Raw genomic sequence first — 15,980 nt, 5'->3', positions numbered from 1 at the left:
TCAGAGCTTCAACAGTTTAAGTTTTTTGGAAGTATCCTATATCCTTTCTGACCTCCTCTTCACCCTGATGTGTTTCTGACATTTTACTTATAATGCAGCTTGGAAGGGGCAGTGCAGAGTCCCTTCTGTAAGCTCTACACTAATTGGAGAAACCCTTTGAGGCAAAAGATTTTCTCTCCAGGGACAATTACCATCAAAACGTCAACCTGTAGAGATGTATACTGTAGCCATCCAGAATTTTGGGACTGCGAAACACCAAATGTTCTAGAATTTCACTAAGTTCACATGAGATAAGGCTGTTTTTCATCATATTCCCACAGTGCTGCTCATCACTTTTGCAAACACAGTGGCACTGTGACACCAGTTTGCACAGTGCAGAAATAATTTTGGACATTTATAACAATGAGATTTTCATTTTAAAACATGAGAAGTAGAGTGGGTTCAGTGTTCACCAACAGAGCCCTTACAGAAACCTGGATTTCAGAGGACAAGTGCATTGATACACTCTGGAAACCTGTCTTCTTAAGCAACTGAAAATACATCAGCAGAAATACAAGTACCATTCACCACCTGCATTTGAGTAGTCAAGCTGGGCAGCTGAGCTGCATCAGCACTGCTTTCTGCCTCTACGCAGATGTCCACCTTCAAGGCCTTGGTGGAACTTAAACTACTGACATCTGTAGAGAAGGAGAAGAGTATAAACCTAGCAGGGAAAGAAACTACCAAGCCAATGATGCTCATTATTGATCAGTTACTAATTGTCAGCTCCTTGTTATTCTACTGTAAGCTTACCCAGTTAAAGGTCAAGCACAATTTCCTTCCAAGTAGCATTATCAATAAAAACAGTAACACCAGCTGGGACAGTTTGCAGTATATCGTTTCATTACAGTTCCCATGGGATCAGAAGCATCAATCACAAAAAGGAAGACCAGGCATGCTTCTGAGTTTTAGTTTTGTTTAGCATGCTGAGTTTATTCTGTTATAATAACTGGCTTCCATGTTCAAAATCTGTCCAAGAGGCTGTGCTTACCTGCACCACTTGACAATCATCTGTCTCACAATTTATTCCGGAAACTACTGCCCTTCTGTTCTGAATTGCCACTGAGCAGGGCTAGAATTTTGTTAGGTTATTCACCTTGGATAAGATGATAAATCTCAGTCTTTCTTTCCTCTTATCTGAGGGAGTTGGGCTGCTTTTCAGAGTATTTTCATTTTTTTAAAAAGTATTTTTGTTTTATACATGCCTAGAGGCTTTTTATATCTGCTGTGTCCCATATAGTAAGTTATAAATGATAAAAAAGTTAATATTTTAAAAATCTTTTGGAGATTAGGAAGTCTATAGAAATCCTCAGATCTCCTCATTGACTCCTCTTTTCTTTGACATAGCAAGATCAAGCTTTTATTTCTTCTCACTTTCAAAACTTCTCCTGATAGCTGTATTTCTGCTCCCATTTCTTTTTACATTACACACACCTTCTCTGCCTTATTCCCTACCCCTAGCCTCTACGCTTTGAATCTCGTATACTTTTCGGAGGAGCCCTTACGTGACATCTTTTGAACTAAGTCTCAGAGACCAGCTTGGAGAAGTGCTTAGGTTTGTTTGCATACCTTCTTTTGAGACTGAACAAGGAAAAGATGCTGAACATCTCTCAGGAGTAGATCCTCAGAGGCTATGTTAGCAGGCACTGGCTGAATGGGGACACTCCTGGGTTAACTGGGGCACAGCTCTATGTTTAACCCCCCAACAAAGGAGTTTCCTATCCTAAACTTAGCAAGCTGTTGCCAGATTGGGTATTCAAAACCTTATAAATTAGGTTTGTTTTTAATTTTAACCCCAAAGTGATTAGTTTAGTTTCTGAGCAGTATCACGAAGAGCGAACTTTTGATCTTATATTTTAGATTGCAGTTTTCATGCTTAAGGACACAAACATACTTAAATGGAAGAAAGTTAATTAGAAGTACAGATAGAAAAATAGAAAGTCGAGACATCCATGTAATTACTTGACCTGCAGGGCAAAATCTGGCAACATTATTCACGCTTTCCTTTTCCTATCCCTTTCTCCTGCTCCCCCTCTTCCTCTCACCAAATAATCTCCTATGGGCATTAGATGGGCATTAGCCTTTGAGGACACATGATTCTGCTGTCTTCAGGAAGACGAAAATCCAGCACGTTAGTGTCTTCACAGTGAACCATTCAGTTGAACTACACAGTAAATTTGGAGCAGAAGGTAGTGTTAGTGTGTTAGACTCTAAGTTTGGAATAGCTTCTATCCACCTCTGTACTCTCAAATAATCCTGCAAAATAGAGTATGTCCTCAGATACCCCCAACCCTGCCTCCTATGCCTCTAAATCAAAACCTTGCACACTTATTTTAATTTCCTTTAGCCTACAAACAACCCCAAAGCTTTGCTCATACTGGATAGAATGGCTTCTCTTCCCTATGTAATGACTGAAATTCCGTTTCATGGCACTGTGAACATTCAGAAGCCTGCTCCATTTCCCCTTTGCAAAATAAACCAAAACCTAAAAACTTATTCATAAACACACAGAAAATTGAAAGCTCAAAAACATTTTTATTTTTTCCAATAGATGTTGACATGAGAAGTGTTTATTCTTTTAAACTCAACATTTTGCACAACATACCATCCTGGCAGCCTGCATCTAATAACCTGATACCAGTTGATTAAGTTAGCGGAAAGAATTGCTATTACATTTTAGCAGGCAGAGTTAACAGTGATGTGCATGTTGTTTTCCACACCAGGCTTACATCTGAGTTATCCAAGTGTTACATCCAGAAGGCTAAATTAATGCTTACTGCAATGGCTGATGGATCTCCATCATGTCTATGTGCTTGTTCTTCGTTCCTTCTAAATGTTAATAGTCATTTCTTTTTCCTTTTTTATTTCCACTGTTGCAGCCTTCAATCTCAATATTATTTCTGCTAAAATCTATCGACTAGGGGTTTGCTTTACCACTGATAAACTGTTAACAAAGATTGATGCTTGATACTGCTCATCCATTCATAAAAGCTGTTCTGCTATGATTGTTTTCTGACCAAAATTAAGACTGAAAGAGTAATCTTCCATTCTTTCAAGCACTGTGTTGGCTAGTCAGAGACAATAAAGCCAACAAACCATCAAAAGGCATATATTTTCAGCCCTTGCTCTCAGATTCCAATCTAAAATGAGATTTTTAACAGAGGAACAGAACCGTAATAATTATTGTAATTGCCATTGCATGGAGCAGTCTCTGCTTTGTATTTCTTCTGAACTGAAATTGTGAAACAACGTTTGGGAATTGGAGCACAAGTCAAGCAAATGCATGAAGATAGGGTACAAAGGGCACCTGTTAGCTTGCTCCCAAGGTTTGAAAAAGGCTGAAATACACTTTGCCTCAGATGCAAACGTTTAAACAATGGCAAGGCACTGGAGTGTGAAAAGCAATGCAAGGCATTGCTCTCTCAAAATAACTGACTTATTTTTCTGCCATTGCTGTGTCCAGCACCAAAAAAATTCAGAAATAGTGTTGGAATTGACTCAAAGCGTGGTGGTAAACACATGATCATGAGATTACATTACTTGATTTGCTCACCAGCTGATTTTGGTCTAGGGTTTCTATTATATGCCTTAAGGTACTTGCAGTTTGTATACGTATATTTAAGTATTTGAGGCTGTATACTGAATTGCATATTAGATGTCATTTTTTAAATCTCCTTTGTTTCCACTAACCTCCATTCCCATTCTTTTCTAGGAAGAAGCAGAACCCCAGCCATCTAACCCCATCTACTACCATTCAGTGGTGTTAGCTTACTTGTCAAAGCTATTCCTTCAAAGTGTTTATTCCCACTCCAATAAGAAGAAATAAACTACGTACACAGCCAAAGCCTCAGAGACTTGTTTCATTCTCGCTGAAACTGCACTGACAACAGCAGGACGTGGTGGCTCTGACACCAGTGACAATTGACGCAGACAGCAAGGAGACCCCACAGCATGTTACCCTTCTGCCTGTTGTCTTTATCAGATTGTACCAGGCTGTGTAACCACTGAAACCTCTGGCAATATTCTCATTAACTACATCCAAAATTCAGCTGAGTACTTAATCATTTGGGTGAGCCTGAGCTAGTGAGTGTCTCAGATTTTTCAAATGAAACTGTTTTTCTGTGCTTAAGTGCAAGTCCCCCCCCTTACTGCCTGTGTGGGATGGAGATGCTCTCATGAGCCTGGACTTTGTTTAAAACTCACAGAAGTAATAGATTTTTCATTGACATTGATGGGGCTCACAAGGAGAAGGTACCACATGACGGAGATGCTTCTGTTAAGCAGAGCTGGATAGCATTTGTTAGAGACAGAAAAATACGAAGTAGAGACACTTTACCTGAAGGACAGTATGTTTTCCAGTGTTAGTCACTAAAGTATAATCCCTCAGTAATAAAGATTTTACAATTACTCTGTCAAAAAACTGTTTCCGTGTGGAAATTTTAATACTGTAATTCTGAGAGGTCCAATCAGAAAACATGCAGAGTGGCAAGGGAATCAGCCAAAAAGTTTAAGAAAAACCAACCAAGCAGACTTCCTCAACACTGAATTATTTGCAGCAGGAAAGAGAAATACACTTTATTGACTCAAAATCTCCTTTCCAAGGTCAGGGAGGAGGGGAAAAAAATCATAAAAATAACACTTTGTGCAAGATAGCCTGAAACTCTTCACTTATTTCACAATCTTACCCACAGGAGCGACTGGATTTCTACAACTAGTGCGGGCCTCATAGAAGAGCTGTCGCTCCTTTTACTACTCAAATGGAGGCTACAACCCCCATAGCCCAAACCTATTCTATCAACTGTCTGCAAACTACAAAAAAGCAACTTGTTCATACAACATTACTATCAGAGGGTCACTGAAGACTCACCTTCCAAGCATCTTCATTCTACTTCCCTCATAAAAGTTGTTCTTAATAATAAAGGATAGTGCTTGATATCATCTTGAGACCTTCCCAGCACCTACCATACAGCTGAGACACTTCCCATTGAATGAAGCCATTCAACTAGAATACATATATTGTTTATTTTAAATAAAGAGTGGGTAAAAGAAAAGGAAAGCTGATTTTGAAGCAATGATCAAGAGACAATAGAACTTACTTCTTCCCCAGCTCCACCACTGAAGACTACATTTACAGCTTTGAACAAACCATGTAAGTGGGGTGCCTTCATCTCTAAAATGTGTTTATGTGCATGAGATGTGATAGCAAAAACTTCTTGCTACCTATCCCAAAAGGCAGCACCCACAGACAATGCCCATTTCAAACACTGTGCTAAAACATCAGGTAAAGGCTCTATCCAGCTGCATCCATGCAAAACTTTTACTTAACTCAGTCATTTTTCATCACAGCAGGCCAATTTTCTAGTATCTATTGGCTGTCACCACAATCAAGTAATTTCTCATGAATTTTCAGGCCTTTAAATGTGCAGTTCTCACCAGCTCTCTGCGTATTATTTTGCATTTGGATTATAATTTCTTTACACTGCAGTAAAGCTGGTGGCTAAATTCTTCAAATCAGATCATTCAAATCCTTGCATCACACTGTTCTAATTGAACATTTATTAAGCAGATAGGACCTACATTTTGGACTTCTACCTACTGGAAATCATCAGGTTTATGGCCAAAAAAATGAAAGTAGGGTACAATGATTTTTTAATTGTGTACCTTTTTCTTAAATTAAGCATTCCATTATAAGCTATTCACAAGTAAATATTTTAAAACTGCTTTCATTTTAAACATTGCAATTATTGGCCTGTATTAATCTTTTTTTTTCCTCCCTGATGCACATCTGTTTTAATGCCCTTAATTAGAAGTAGTAAATAACATCATTAATTTTCTCCTTATTAGCATTTATTAGCTTTAGTTATTTTGTAGCAGTCAAGTGTACGGTGAGAAAGCGTTCTTAATCACAAACAACCAAGCATATTAGACTCAAAATTCAGATAATACAGTTTGCTTGGAAGATGAGAAACTGAAATCACAAACACAAGCCCTGAACGAAGCAAGAGGATTTGCTTTGATGGAAGAGGAAACTTTTCCTCAGTTTTATTCTCTTAAATTTACCTTATTTTGAAGGTTTAAGAGTTTTTGAGGTACTTTAGAAAAAAGATGAATTTGAACTTCAGAGTTCAACTTCAGAGGCAAGTTTAAATCCTTGATCTCCCTGCACCGGAACCTTGCCTATGTTCACAGTCTTGGGAACATTTGAATCTGAACCCAAATCACAGGCATCTTTGGAATTTAACTTGAATCTTTACTGTTTCATAATGTAATTTTCCAGTCAGACGCACTCAAAATAAGGACATAAATAAAAATAGATGTCCAAACCCCAAACAAAACCAGTACTACACAAGGAAACAGATCAGCAAGTTAAAAAACCAACAGCAATGGCTTATCTCCTTTCTTCATTTCTCTGCACAATTTATGGGATTTAAACCATCTGCTTAGACAGCTATTTGCAGACATTGCATATGACTTTCTGAATTTCCCAGTCCAACTACAGATCTATAAACTACATTTGCCTCATGTCTAAATGCCTTCCTTGTTGATGACTGCAACCTTGAAACAAACTCAGTAAGATCTCTACCTGAATAAGTGCAAGAGCTTCTCTTGTAAATCTTTCAACCCAGCTGATGGTAGAGCGCACCATTAAATCTTGGTCCACATATATTTCAGTTGGCATGCAATACATTTTTTTAAAGGAAAGAATGAACAGATACTTGTGTAATTCTTAAAGACTGATGAATCTACTATTGCATAGAAAAAACAATGTCACTTTAGAAAATAACTGAGCTCTACTGTCACAATATCTGTTTCTTCTTTGAATTGTCTTCTTGATTTATATTGTTATTTTCCTCTGTTTTTTTTGTTGTTGTTCTGTTTTTAGTGGTGGTGCATATTTTTTTTTGTGAAAAATATTTTCCTAATTCAAATACATGTTGTTGTATTTTGTCAGTAAAAGAAATCTAGAAAAAAATCAAGCCCACAGACCATAGGCACTCCATGACATTTTCTCTTACGCATGCAACATAAATTATTTAACCTCTAATAACATTAAGATTTCATGATGCTTGTGTAAGATGAAAAAGCGAAGGCTTTCAGATACTAAATGCTTTATTACAATCTGTAATCTTGTAAGGATGACTGATTTATTTAATGTGCAAATCTTGAGTGTGTGGTAATATAGAGACAATATATTTAGGACTATATTCTGTCAAGTGCTGAGCAGTGGTCTCAGTCTTTATAAAGGCTTATCTTTAAGCACGCAAATAGTTGCTCTGATTTTAATGGGACTTTTAACATGCTTTTAAATGCCTTAACAAATAAGAATCTCAATTTTCCCTACCTTGCAAAACCAAGCTAAATAGCTGGTTTATTAATACTTAATACCTGCCGCCTCGATACATATCACAACGAGAAGTGTGAATTACAGTAAAGCTATTAAGAAACAAGTCTAAACCCCCAAGCCTCAGTCAAAAGATAAAGAGCAGGGTTGCAATGGGTGATACTTCCTATCAAATAGCTGCTCCCATGAGGCAGTAACTACTCTCTCCAGTCTTTACCATTCATGACTCAAAGGGATGAGGCCACCAAACACAAGGTGCCATTAACTTGGTAAGCAAGGTGAAGAGCTTTGCTTAGCATGTATTATCCAAACAGCAAGGGAGAATTTGCTGGAGAGGAACACGCGTAGTATGCACAGGGCTTTACAAAAGACTTGTGATTAATTTCTAAACTTCAGAAAGGAAAAAATTCACGTATCCCACTAAGCTGTGGTTCAGAAAACAGTTTAAATTTAACACTTGAAACACTGATAACTTAAAGAGTCCCCCCGTCCCAATTCTGAGAACATCTGAGATTTTAAAAACATTGAAAGAACTCACTTTTTGCAAGGTCTCAAAATTTCTACATAGGTTGGATATCTACATGCCTCTAGGATGGTCAAGTATTCTGTTTTGATAGTGTTAAAATATTTCAGTTCAGTGCTAGATTTGGTTTTCTTCTGTTGTAGAACGTTAACAGAAAATGAAAATTCTCTCAAGAAATTACTAAACAAAGGTATCTGGCTAAAAAAAAAAATCACAAAATCTTGAGTGTCATAGTTTGTGAACTCAGTTAAACTACAGTCTTACAGTTTTGTGTAATGTCTGAGAGATGATCTTACTACTCACTTTTAGGTTGCATCTTTTTGAATAATGGGCATTGTCTAGCATTTACCATATAAACCACTGCTACACATTGGCAACAAGTTAATGTGGGCTAACAGCCTTAGCTGGATCTTAATACAACCATACTTATGACCATGAGTCACACCCACTTGATTCATGTTATAAAGTGAAAACAGGTGAAGTTTCCAAGTCCAGATTAGACAGGTTCCATTGACTTGAGGCTTTCCCAAGAAAACGCAGGATTTGAGAATATGATCTGCCTTTGGAGCTGGAGCCAAAGCCTGCCAGAGATTTCTGTTAGGGTCAATATCCTGATGAACCAAACTAAATTACTACAACTATGAGCATCGAGATGTAATGGATACCCCTGTTTAACAATCATCACTGGAATAGAGAAATAACTCTCCTGGACTGGGAAATACTGCAAGCAACAGAACCTGGGATGATGCCACAGTAATTGCTACAGTGGAAACAGCAACACCACAGGATACAGCAAGACTGAAAAATGAATGCTGCATGTAGAAGGCAGCATTCAAAATGCTCACCTTCTGTGTACTAATAACTCTTCCAGTACTGTCAGAGACATAATGCCATTCCTGTCACCTTCTGTGACAGAAACTATTACTAAAGTGAGATATTTTAGGAACACCAGCTTTAAAGAAGATAATATTCCTGTCTCAGGGAGATGACACTGATCTTATAAAAAAACAGTAGCACAAACATTACATAACTTGTAATAAGAGATTAGGTTAACTTGCTACAAACAGATTTTATTTGACAGCCTAAAATTACAAATGAGAACAATCATGTTTTTAAAATCACTCTGTACAAAATTTTGTATCTTCATAGTCTCTATTTTCTGTTTTGGAAAGGAACAAAATTAATTCATCTTTCAAATAACTGTAGACTTACTGCAAAAATCACAGCACTACCTTTCAGATCAAGACACACTAAAAGAAAGAGACCTTTGTTGGGTAGCTAGAATTGAAAATCGATTTTGCTTCTCAACAGGTTTCAGATTCAGCTCTCTATTTTGGGACCATATCTACATCTTTGCAGCCTGGGAATCCTGAGTGAAATTCTGTATTTGCAAAATGATTTTACTGCAACTAAAAACAATCAAGTCCTACACTTTAGGAAAGATGTGATGTTAATACTTGAAAATCATAAAAGCTCTGCAAGCTCTCAGAAGTATGGAGCAGGTACTGTGCAAGCAATAGTCTGCCATGGTGAACGTAGCCAAAAAAGTAAGATAAAATCAATGATCAGATTTGGACAGGGAATTAGCTCTGCAGAAGTTATGTCTAAGTTTTCCCATGAGTTTAATTAGAAACAGAAGAGAAAAATCCTCGCATGGATGCACATAAGCTTAATACCAACAAGAAATCCTGACAGGTAAGCTTTGAAAATGTCTGTGGACACTTTTTTTTGCTAGACTAATTATAAACTCTATTTATTAAAAAACAAACAAAAATAAAATAAATCCTACCCCAACAACTGATAAAGATCCTAACTTGTTAGACAAAGCAGTGACAGCGTACAAAAGCGAGGTATTTTTATATTTTTGGCAATTCAGAATGCTGGAACAAAAGTCCGTAGGATGAATTAGAGATTAATGCACCTTAGAAGTGAATTTTCAACTATAAAATAACCGCAGAAGTTGTCGTGCATGTCAATGAGAAACGTGCCACAATTTTGGTTTATTATACTGGTTTTGTAACTGCCATTTAATGGGCTTTACAAGAATTCCAAAAAACCTTTACTTCATTTTTTTATTTGTATTTTTTTTTAGAATTCACACATAATTCCCCAACTATTCCCTGAATTTGAGCTGTAAATTAAATTCTCATTTCAAGTAGGCAGTACAATATGATGACGCTGGCCATAGGCTATTTAAAATGAAGGACAACTGTGGCTTATCAGAAAACACAAGTTTTAACAGTATCTCTCGATACATAATTTTATGCATATCTACAGCTCTTATTACTGTAACATTTGAAGGACTGATAATTAAGCAGATTTTTTCCCCTCTGGATCACCTCTGCAAAACAAGGATGAACTCCCCCTCCCCTGGTTTTAAAGTAACAATAAGCATCCAGGAATGCCTTTCCTCCTTATTCTACTGATAAAGATATAAAGACCTGGAAAGATAAATGACTTGTGCAAGTTATTCAACAGGTCTGCAGTTGAGCTAGAAATGAATGCCAGATTGCTATAAACCTTTACACTGCTCTAATTAGATTTTTACATGTGTTATAGGTTATATTATTTTTAATCAATTCTTCATGCTGCTGAAACCCTCCTCAGAGGCCCTAAACTACATAATAGGACAGCCTCAGTCACCAGAAAGCCTGAATCACAGTGCCTGTAATACCGTAATACTAATTTTTCCAGTTGCAGTCTTATTTCATTAACTCACAATTTGATGCAAACTCTCAAATTCTACAAAGTATTGGGAGAAATAAAGCTTTTCAGGTTCACATGCCTTCCTGAAATTTCTGCTTTGGGACCTACTTTACCGGCCAGAATATAAAAAACTTTATTACAGAAATTACAGCAGGTAGATTTGAAAATGAAGAGGTGCTAAAACAATACTTGTATTTTTTGTGATGGTTCAAAGGACAAAAAGAAGTGAAGGATTTATGAGTAAAAGGAGGGTGACCCTTTAAAAAATTCTGAAAACACAGAATGAGAAGCCACCATTGTGCTCTTGTGGCAGAAGATGACCAAGAGCACCTGCAATTGCTTTAGGAAAAGCATTGCCAGCCAGTCAAGGGAAATGATTATTCCCCTCTACCCACTGGGGAGAGCACATCTGGAGTGCTGTGTCTCCAGCTGAGCTCCCCAGTACAGGAAAGACACAGACAGACTGGAGTCCAGCAAATGGCCATAAAGATAGTGGACAGACTGGAGTATCTGACACACACAGAGAGGCAGAGAACTGGGACTGAGAGCCTGAGGAAGAGAAGGCTTAGTGGGATCTTATGAAGATGTATAAAAGATGTATAAATCTCTGAGAGGAGACTGTGAGGAAAATGGAGCTACACTATTCTCAGTGGTATTCAGTCAATCGAGAGGAGACAAATTGTTATACAGGAAATCCTGCTAAAACATTTATCTTTTATATATATAAAATTATTACAGTGAAGGTGGCCAAGCACTGGAACAGGTTGCTCAGCAAGGTACTGTAATCTCCATTTCAGGAGATACTCAAAACGAAACTGCACACAGTCCTCAGCAACCTGCTCCAAACAGGGCATTGGACCATTCAGTCTTCAGAGGTTCCTTCCAACCTCAGCAATTCCATGAAGAAGTACTTAGCAAAATTCCAAGATCTACACATTATGAAGGATGTCAGGGATGGAAACAATATATTCAATTCAGATAGGACCCTTAAACCAAAAATAGTCCCAAGGTGGTTTACAAACACCACAATATATGAAACACTTCACGAGCTATTGAAATGCAGCCAACTCTGGGGTGAAATGTAGAACAGTTTAATAGCTTCCAGCAAACAGAAAAAAAAAAAAATCAGTAAAAGCCAAAAAATGCCATATGCAACTGAAGCTACAAGGGGAATTAGGTAGAAAGAATGTAATTATCCATGCTGAATTCTAGCCAGAGCTAAAAGTAATCAGAAAGTCAGTGAAAGACCAGAACAAATTGATCTCATTACTCTTGCATTACTTGGATCTAGTTCTAAATGGAAAACTCTTATCTGAGTCTACTGGACTGACACTAGTGTGTACATGGAGGTGTGTCCAAAAAGAACACAGGAGTTAAGGAAACAGAAAGCTGATAACATCTCTGTGCAGAGTGCCAGCCTGGATCTTACCTCTCATTCAGAACTCATTAAGAACTACTGAGACTTAATTTTCTCTCTCCTGATGTTCAATAGGATTTTGACTTCAGTGGAAACACAACTTCTGAAATTTGGTAGTGAAATGGGAAGAATCACATGCAAAATAAAGGTAAGCCAATTAATAAATATTATTCACAACTTGCTACCGAACACCAGAAATTTGCATGCAATGTGATGAACACGTACAAAGCCAGCACAAAACTCGATTTTAAGAAGATATCAACTAAATTAGTTACAGAAGACCAGAACACATTCGTTACAGAAGACCACAACTCTTCAAAGCCAAAAGCACTTTTAGATAGGACTGATCTTTTACCCATTATCAGGCTTCTAGCAATGAATATCCTATTATTTCAGCAGTGAAGCCTTGTATATGACAAACAGCTAGCACCGTGCTACAAGGAGAGATAATAAATGGGAAATAGGCAGGACTAAGTAAGAAAAGGACAGAAACAATATAAATAGTGATTTGTTTCTTAAGAAAATACCTTAATACATTGGTTCTCAAGTAGCACTAGGGAAGCAAAAACTTTTTCAAGTAGATGGATTTATTTTTTATACTATTTTTTCACTTCATATTAGTGAAGAATCATTCAATAAACACAAACATGAATCTCTGATAGTACAAGCACCTGTCTCTTGTTTGTAAATGACCAAAAGCGAAGACCAAAATCTGGTCTGGCTTCGGGCCTTTCACAAGCCACATACAACTACGCATCCACCTTTGTACAAAGCCCTAACAACTGCTGCTGAAGAGGAATGAGTCTGATGTTCTTCTGGTAATTGTAGCAGCTCCTTTACTACAGAGGTGTTTCATCAAGAAGACACTCCTATATTTTAAGTGAGTATTACACGCCTTTCTTAAATAACTACATGAAAAATGAATTAATATTTGGATAAGCCATGCCAATGATTAATTACCTGCACTGTTAAAAAGCTGGCCTTTTATTTCCAACTTGAAGGCTTGCAACTCTCATTTTCAGACACTGGATCATGTTATGTTGTTGCTGGCTAAATTAAAGGGTCTTTGAGTGGAATAAACATCATTAACCAGCCCTTCCAGGAGCCTAGGGGTATGTGTATAGTCTTCAGTGTGGTGGGTGTAGGCACATCTGCACAGACTTCAAATGAACCAGTTTAGGAAATAATAGCAACCGTGACAAGGAGGCTGAGCAGGGTCTGAATGAGCTCTCCAGGAATTCAGAATGCAGCCCAATCAGCAGCCACGCTGAGTCCGTGCTGATATACTTTCGCTACCAGATTAAAGTAGGTCTAGGCGCTGTCCCTGAGGATGCAAACAAATCTCCAAATTTCAGTGCAGCCTTATGCCAAGAAGGCTAGCCACCCACATCTCACTGACGTTCATGTCACTTGAAAACCAATGAAACACAGAAAATGACCCTATTAGTAATTCATCAACAGTAGCTCTGTCTCTCTTGTAGAACAACCTGCAGCCATTTGGGAACGTGACATTGCAGTGATGTTGGGATGTGCCAGCTGGGAGTCGTGTGGGACAAAAACACCAGGTAGCATCTTCAGAAGTGGAATAGTTTCTGTCTGCAATTGTGCTGTATGTGGAGGAACTCCTGATATCGTATGCAAAGGCTCCGTCAGCAAGGGATGCTTCCTTCCTCAAACCCCAAGCAATGTGACCAATTGGAAGATTTGGCCAGCAGGTCCCTGTTGTGACACACTGGGGGTCAAGCGGCTGGCTGCTTCCTCACATCATACTGTGTGGTGGGAACAGGACAACTTCCCTAGACACTCCCCACTTTGAGCTCCCATCATTTCTCTGTATTGCACTATGACCCTTTGCTCCATCACAAATATTAATTTGTTTGTAGCTGTGTGCACGTGTATTTATGCCACACAAGCTCTCTATCACAGACAAATCTATATTCTCTGGGAACATCAGCAAAACTACGTTCCACAACATGATTAGAGCCATAATTCCTAAATGGGTGTTGCAATCTCACTGCAGCTAATGGAGTTACCCACAACGCACGGACAAATCGGGCCTCTGCTGGGCATTGGCAATTGCTTCATTAAGTACAAGCTTTTAGCTACTCCAGGATTACATAGAGAAAAAAAAAAATCAACAAGCTTTCTCTAGAGTACTAAGAAGAAAACAAAGTAGAAGACAAAGAATAAAAGGAAAGGAATGTAAAATTAAAAATAAAAGAAAATCAATCTCCCTTTCTTTTTGCCATTTCATTTATTGATTTCAGCTTCACCACTAAAATAACACAGCAACAGGACTGTTAGAGAAAACATGGGTGTATTAAATAGAATTAGATTTTAAAAGATCCAGGTGATAAAAGTGATTAGATCAACTATACAGATGAATCAATGGTTACACGACTAATCCGGCTCACCAGATCTACTTTCTAGGAATCCAGTGAATGGCTTTCTACTGGAATTTGAATTCATCCTGGAGATTTCTCAGAATCTGCCATATACGACAAAACTACACTGTACCCACTAGCACTGCTGCAGGTGCACTTTACGCCCCCCCCCCTTCGAAAGAGTATGCTCCAGTACCAAAATCACACCAACTAATACCACACCTCGTGCCAGTAACTATCAGTCAGAGTTAGGTTATGAGGAAATCTTTCTGTTTCATCAGGAAAATACCTCAGATTTCGAGCTCTGATTGCAAGCCACTAAATGGGCTTTATTACCCCCCTTCTGTCAAACTTCTGACTTATTCCACATGATGAACTTGTTCTTTGGTGACATGCTGACAGCTTAGTCACACAATAGCCCCGTTCCCAGTCCCTGGCATCAAGCTCCTGAAGGTTGCTGCTTGACCAGACTATCCCAGTGCTCCTTATGTTCAAGAACATCTCCTGAAGCTACAAGCTGTGGCTTCAAGGACTTCGAACCTACTATAGGCTGTGCTATGGGCAGAACTGGTGACTTTTCCACCCTGAGCCATTTAAATTCTCCTTTTCTGGGTCACATAAAGAATGTGTTTTGGCCAGCTGCAAGAATTGGATTCAGGCCAGTGTGCTTATTGTGTGGGCTGTGTTAAGATTTATGACATCCCTTAAGTAATCATTTTCTAGCTGTTAACTTCCTGAGATTTGTAAATAACATGGCAGATGAGTACGCTGTGGTCACTTAGTAACTTAAATGATTTTTAAAACAGTTATCTGCGTTTGGAAAAGAAGATGTTTGCCCGTATCTTCATGGTAGAAAGAAATATGTGTTCCTGTGACAGCTAGGAAAAGAAACATCTTTCAATAAAAGAGCAATTTGGTGGATCGATTCATTTTCCAAACGTGCTATACGAACCACTAGTTAGACAACCCTGTCAACAAGACAACACCTGCAGCTCAGAAGGTTTCCCTTTTGTTATCCACTTGTTGAGGAATGCTACATACAATACCTGTACTTTACGAAAAGGTTTTCAAGTGACTGACAAAATGACTGATGTTTGCTTTCTTAGAAAAGCTGTTTACAATCACTGTAAAGAAACAGTCAGGACATGTTCTGTACATCATTTCCAAGGAATAGCTTAAATTCTGTTTTGGATTTGATTCATGGCCATTCAGGAGAACCTGCCTTGCTTAATCAAGGGACTTCTCATCAAACCTTCTGTTGTTTCCTCTCGTGTCTTTATAGTTTTTACAAATACACAACGAACAGCACCATTGTTTTTTTCTGCATCCAAACATAAACACCACTCCAAAATACATTATCACTAATGTAGTGTATTACCCACCTTGTGTCCCAAGACTATTTTTAAAACTGATTTATGGACAAAAATTGACGCACGTTATTAGTCTAATTCAAGTATTCCATGGTAAATGTTATTATAGAACTCTGCTCTAAATTAAACAAAATTAAATGCTGATAAAAATTTACTATCCTGCAGTCCCCAAATGAGTCTATGGTTTAACAGGAGATAT

General features: G+C 38.0%; 1 protein-coding gene across 3 annotated transcripts in view; it reads right to left on the bottom strand.

Moving 5' to 3' along the window:
* The window catches only part of TOM1L1 (target of myb1 like 1 membrane trafficking protein), a 521,826-nt gene that overhangs the window by 325,767 nt on the left and 180,079 nt on the right, over positions 1–15,980 (bottom strand). The gene's annotated exons all lie outside the window — the stretch shown is intronic.

The sequence above is a fragment of the Cygnus atratus genome, chromosome 18 (assembly GCF_013377495.2).
Source record: "Cygnus atratus isolate AKBS03 ecotype Queensland, Australia chromosome 18, CAtr_DNAZoo_HiC_assembly, whole genome shotgun sequence".
Taxonomy (NCBI): Eukaryota; Metazoa; Chordata; class Aves; order Anseriformes; family Anatidae; genus Cygnus; species Cygnus atratus.
The sequence above is the reverse complement of the archived record's forward strand: the minus strand, read 5'-3'. Positions and strand labels throughout refer to the sequence as shown.